The sequence below is a fragment of the Dama dama genome, chromosome 8 (assembly GCF_033118175.1).
Source record: "Dama dama isolate Ldn47 chromosome 8, ASM3311817v1, whole genome shotgun sequence".
Classification (NCBI taxonomy): domain Eukaryota; kingdom Metazoa; phylum Chordata; class Mammalia; order Artiodactyla; family Cervidae; genus Dama; species Dama dama.
In genome coordinates, this window is record NC_083688.1 from 8906519 (window position 1) to 8913131 (window position 6613).

Genomic DNA, 6613 nt, shown 5'->3' on the forward strand with positions numbered 1-6613 from the left:
GATCAGTGGCAGCATGGGATTGAACACACAGTGCACAATAGGTCTGGGTGGAAGGGGAGTTTGGAGAATGGATACATGTGTGTGTATGGCTGAGTCCCCTCGCTGTTCACCTGAAACTGCCACAACAGTTAATCAGCTATCCACAAATTGTTGTTGTTGTTAACCCAAGGACTGTAGCCCATGAGGCTCCTCTGTCCATGGGATTTCCCAGGCAAGAATACTGGAGTGGGTTGCTGTTTCCTTCTCCAGAGGATCTTCCGGACCCACAGATCAAACCCACGTCTCCTGCATTGGCAGGTGGACTCTTTACCACTGAGTGACCAGGGAAGCCCTTACCCCAACACAAAAGTTTAAAAATAAAGTGCACAATAAATGCAATGCACTTGAATCATCCCAAAACCATGCCCACCGTCCCTGGTCCATGGAAAAATTGTCTTCCATGAAATTGGTCCCTGCCAAAAAGGTTGGGGACTGCCACCCTACAGCACGTGACTGTAACCTTTGAGGTGATCTCTGCTGGTCAGAAATCATTTGTATCACTACTGGACAAAAGTCCTTTCTATCTTATCTGTTTTCTATAAGTTAGTATCTTAGTCTCAGGCTTATAAAACATCTGGACTCTAACACATAGGGAGCCATGTGACCCTCAGGGGCTGTTAGATGATGCCCCAGTGGACAGATGAAGGTCAAGCACTATCCCCATTGCCTCACTTCCAAGTTCGTATACTCTTCCTTAATAAAGTCAAGTGTTGACAGGTCGGGAAAGGGAAGGACTGACCCGCAACTTATATTAGGATTACTTCTGAGTGAGAATTCCAGATCCTGTTGCTCTGGAAAGCCTAGTCCTGCTACCATATTAGGTTGATGGGAAGAAATTGAAGGCCCAGGAAGAAAGGGTGTGACTTGTCCAAGGTCACAAGGCATGCCTGGGAGAGAAGCAAAGGGCAGACCTGCTTTTCCCAACTCCTCTCCCAGAGTCCCTTGGGCTGCTCCCCTGGCCCTCCCCCAGGTGTAAATTATCCGCTGTGGGCCTAGTGGGACAGACACATTTTAGCAGGAGCTGGATCAATACTGCAGGGCCCTATAGCTCTTCACCACGGTTTGGGGTTATCTGTGCTCCAGCAAGTGGAAGCTGAGACCCCAGAGCCTCCCAAAGCCTTCAGCCCCCGCTCCTGTTAATTCTACAGTGAGACACCCAGATGGTTCCAAGCAGGAGGGAAAAACACCAGCAGATAAGAAGCAGCAGATGGGTTTCCACGGTGATAGCTCCAAGTGTCTTTCTTCTGGAACGGAGATGGGCTTGCAGGAGCAAAAACACAGGGGCGGGAAGGAAAACCCAAATCCTGGCCCCAATCTACCCAGATGGACAGCTTGGAAACCTTTTGTGCAAATCATCTTCCTGCCCCAGGACCCAAGGGGGGACAGAGGACTTCATTTGTTGGGTGCCTGAGGGTCAGGCATGGTATTCTGAATGCCAAACATTCATGATCTCATCTAATTCTCTTCCCAGCAAGCCTTTGAGGAAGGAGCTATTAGCAGCATTTTACAGATGAAGAAGCAGAAGCACAGAGAGATGAAGCCACTTGCATAGAAACACAAGCTTGCTAAGTACTCTTGAGCACAGCACTCTACAGGGCACCAAGCCCCTTTCCCCTGGGAGACTAGATATAATCTTTCTGGAAATTTCAGCCCAACCCAGAGAAGGAAGGCCTGGAGGGAGGCAGACTCAGGGTGCAAAGAGGGAACACTTCAGATTAAATATAAAGATGTTAGTGCCCATTTTCTACCTGGGCACCTTGGCCAACATGACCCCTGGCACTTCAGATAAGAAGAAACCCCATGCTTAGGCAGCCCCCAGGCAGTGTGATGCCACTATGGACATGAAACAAACACAGTAGTGCTCAGAGCTCCCAGATGCCAGCGAGAGCACCTCCTTGTCCCCACATCCTAATAAAAGGCCTTTTGCAAACTTACCCTGCAGGAAACAAGACTTCTGCCTCCTCCCAGAAGCTTCCAGGCAGGAGCCAGACCCCAGGCCTTCTGTCTTCCTCTCCTCGCTTGTCTTCCTCCTCCTATTTACTGCTCTCCACTCCTTCCTGCTCTGTCCCACTCCCCTCTCCCCGAAGTGGTGATTTCTCTCCCACTGATCAGAGCCCAGGTATGGGACTGGAACTCCTGGAGGCTTCTATGAACACTGAAGAGCCTGATGGAGGCCCCGGAGCACTTGGCAGAGCCCAGAGGTATATTTTTAGGATAAGCCCAGGGCAGTCCTGCCTGGCAGGATGCCCTGCTTTCTCTTCCTCCATCCAAGCCCTAGAGCAACTGCGTGATTTGCTTCTGGCCAAGTCCAGGCCCCAGCTGGCCTGAGAGCCCCGCTGCAGAGATGGAAGTAGGAGAGGCCTTGTGTACGAATGCAAGTGTGGGTGTGGGCACGAGCCAGCCAGTGTGCCCAGGGCTGGGGCTAGGGGAGCTGGAGCCGTATCCCCACAAACCCCTCACCAGCTGGCCTTGGCCTCCTACCCTTCCAACATCGTCCATCATCCGTTCATTCACTCATTCAGCAAGCATGTGTTGGCCATTTATTATACTAATACTGGGAATGAGAAGGATGAATGGGATATGACTCTCAGCCTCAGAACCGAAATCCTGACCTTCTTCCCCTAACCGGCTCCCCACTCAGTTCATCTCAGTTGACAGCAGCTCCATCCTGCCTGCGGCTCATGCTCAGGCCAAACCTCACATCTGACCCATCAGTACATTCGTTATTTCACCCTGGCTCAAAATAGATCCAGGATCTAACTGCTTCTTACTCCTTTCACCCGTGTCACCCTGGTCCAAACCACCATCACAGCTCACCTGCCTGATTTACCTGTCCCCACGAGACTCCCTGCTTCTGTCTCTGCTGCCAAATCAGCCTCTTGCCTGGAGTCCCAGCGGTGCTGGGAAAACAAGGTCAGACCAAGCACACAGCAGACAGAGTCCCCACCAGAACCTGCGCCCTGGTGGGAATGACCTTCCCCTACAAATACTTTCTGCTTACTCCCTCACCTCAAAGGTCAGCTTTTCCTGCCTTTTTTTTTTTTTTTTTTTTTTAATGTTTATGTATTTATTTGGCTGCACCACGCCTCACTTGCAGCACATGGACTATTTTACTTGCAACATGGGAACACTTTAGTTGCCGCATGTGAAATCTAGTTCCCCGACCAGGGAACGAACCCAGGCCCCCTGCATGGGGAGCTCGTAGTCTTAGCCACTGAACCACCAGGGAAGGCCCCACGGAGGCCTGCCTTTAACATTGAACAGTGCAGGCCCTTCCCTTCTCCAGAACACTATTGCCAACTATCGCGTGGGGTATGTTACTTGTCTGTTTTGTTTATTGCTGATTTTCCCTCTCAGGAAAGCAAACTCCACCAGAGCAAGATTTTGTTTGCTTGGTTCACTCCCTGAGGGCCTGCCTGGCCCAGAGTAGGGGCTCATTAAGTAGCTGTGGAATGAGTGAGTGACTTGTGGGGTGACCCAGAAAAAAAAGTCCCTGCCTCCACTTCTGCTGTTTCCTGTCTGTCCCCACAAAGGCAACCACAGTGATGTCACTGCCTCAGACAGCTTTTCTGGCCCCCTGCATTAGGCAGCCCCTCTGGGCCCTCCCAGAGTCCCCTTCCCTCGTCCTGTAATTGCCTGGTAGCTGACCTCTCTTTCCCTAGAACAGTGAATTTCGGGGGAGGGAGTGCATAATGTTTGTCTCGCTCAGGAACTAGAATGGTCCAGAGGTGAAAGGAATGGACAGCCTGGGTCTAAGTCCAGGCTGAGGTGTGGAAATTGAGTCAAGTTACCTAAGCTGGGGCTTCCCTGGCAGTCCAGTGGTTAAGGTCCTTGCTTCCAACACAGGAGGTGCAGGTTCAGTCCCTGATCTGGGAACTCAGATCCCATATACCAAGGGGCGAGGCCCCCAAAAAAAGTTACCTGTGCTCCCTGGGTCCATTTCCTCACCTGGAAAATGGGGATAATAATAGTATCTCCCTCAAAGCCCCCTCAGGAGAGGATTAAATAAGCAAATGGGCTGACCCGTAGAGCCACAGATGGCCCTAAGTATACTATGAATGTTAGCTATTATTGTTCTTCAGAATTATATCTCTAGAGCCTGGCACAAAACCTAGCCTGTGTTTAGTACTTATTAAGTGTTTGCTGGATGAGGGACTTCCCTGGTAGTCCAGTGGTTAAAAATCCACCTTCCAATGCAGCGGACACAAATTCAATCCCTGATCAGGGAACTAAGATCCCAGATGCCAAGGGGCAACTACTGAGCCCATGATCCTTGGAGACCAAACACCACAAATCCTGTGTGCTGCAACTACGACCCGAAGTAGCCAAAATAAATAAATATAAATATATTTTTTAAAAGTATTTGCTGGATGAATGAATGAATGTGTACAGGCACAGAGAAGGAACGGCATGAGAACCTAAAGGAGGGCCGGAGGAGAGTCAGGGAAGCTTCCTGTAGGAAGGGAGCTTTGGGCTAATCCCTGTAGGAGGAGGAGGAGTTAGTGGAGGATGGTGAAAGGCAGGAGCAGTGAGCGCAAAGTCCCCTTTCTCTTGCTGCAGGAGAGAGCCTGATGCCTGTGGAAAGTCAGCACCTCACTTAGTGACTGACCCTGTAGTGTGAAGAGGCCAGAGTCCCCCTGTGTGGGCCATTTTGAGGACGTTCTTGAGTGTGTGAATGGTGCCCCACCCCAGGCTGGCTGCCCCCTGAGGCCCTAACATCCCCCTGAGGGAGCCTGTGGTGGCTCCCTCATCGCATCAGCAGCCCTCTGAGATCAGGGGAAGGCAAGAAGGCAGGAGACTAGGACTTCCCTGGTCGTCCAGGGGTTTAGAATCCACCTGCCAGTATGGGGGTCACATCAGCAACCCTCTGAGATCAGGAGAAGGCAAGAAGGCAGGAGGCTAGGACTTCCCTGGTCGTCCAGGGGTTTAGAATCCACCTTCCAACGTGAGGGATGCTGGGCCAGTCCCTTGTTGGGGAACTAGGATCCCAGTTGACTTGTGGCAACTAGACCCGCATAGCAACTACTTGGGCCTCATGCCACCCTGCACCACAACGGAGAACCCATGTGCCGCAACGAAGATCTGATGCAGCCAAATAAGTAAGTAAATACTTTTAAATTTAAAAAAAAAAAAAAGAAAGAAGCCAGGAGACTGCTACTTGTTGAGGGACGCCCCCCCAACAGGGTCGGCCTGGGTTTTAACTAGGCTATGGTCTTAAAGTGGATATTATTACTCCCTCCCTAGAGAAGCAGGGACAGAGGCCCAACATTGTCCAGCCAGTAAGAGAGAGAAGCAGAGGCCACTCCAGGTCAGACTGGGGCTCCTGGGAGCCAGTCTGTCTGTCTATCACTTCAGTGACTCCCCAGTGGGTGACATGACCCATTCCTGACTCCCCTCACAGAGCACAGACCCAAGAACTGAGAGGTGCGGGGTGGCTGGGGGGAACCCTCAGTGGGGTGTGGATTAATGGAGAGTCAGGAAATGGAGCCTTCAGGGAAAAGAAGGTGCTGGTCACTTAGTCATGTCAGACTGTTTGCGGCTCCTTTGTCCATGGAATTCTCCAGGCAAGAATCCTGGAGTGGGCTGCCATTTCCTTTCTCCATGGGATCTTCCCAACCCAGGGATCTAACCCAGGTCTCCTGCACTGCAGGCAGATTCTTTACCATCTGAGCCACCAGGGAAACCCTTCACCCTCAGGAAGGTCCCTCAGTCCACATATGGACTGGAACAAGGATCCAGTACTACAGACCCTTCTGACAGAGTTCCAGGTAAGGGCTAACCCATGGGCCTGAGTGTAAGGTGTCAGGAAAGGTGCTGAAAAAGCTGGAGCTAGAGTTGGATTGGCAGAGGGTAAGGGTGGGGGGCTGAAGGAAGAGAGACCAATCCTGGGAATAGTTGGAAGCACCTTATCCAATATCACACACCCACCCCTCAGCAACTTGATGCCTCACTTATCTCATCTGTTGATGGAAGGGGTTAAAACGTGGAGAGCCTGTATCCCAGCCAGAAGCAAGTCCCCCAGCTGCAGTGACCAGTGGGAAGCTCTAAGGACTCTAGTCATGAGCTCAAGGTTCAAATCCCACCCTACCACTCCTTAGCAGGGTCTCCTTAGAAGATACCAACCCCTCTCTGAGTTTCACTTTGCTCATCCATAGGAAATGGCAGTGATTAAACCTTGGCCTCGGAAGGCTGATGTGAGATAGATGTTGGAATAGCTCAAGGCCAACCATGAGTTGTGGGCCCTGCTGGTTATCATTATTAGCAATCCAGAAAATTGGTTTGGAAGGGGTTAAGTGGAAAGCTTGCCTCCCAGACAGGAGCCAATCAGAGCTGGCAGGGGAGGAGTCAGGCTGCCACTGGGAAAGAGATCTAGATTGACCAAACGCTGCCCTGAGAGGGGAGGCGAGACACAGCAGGGCTTGGGAGCCATGGGGCAGGGGCTTGGCAGGGGGTCCCTGGCCTCTGCACCTTGATAGCTCCAAGCCAGAGGGTGCAGGACCAGCTGCTAGAGGTGGAGGGAGGATGGACTGAGCTGCCTGGGCTGGGACAGCGGCAGGGTGGGAGAGGACCAGTA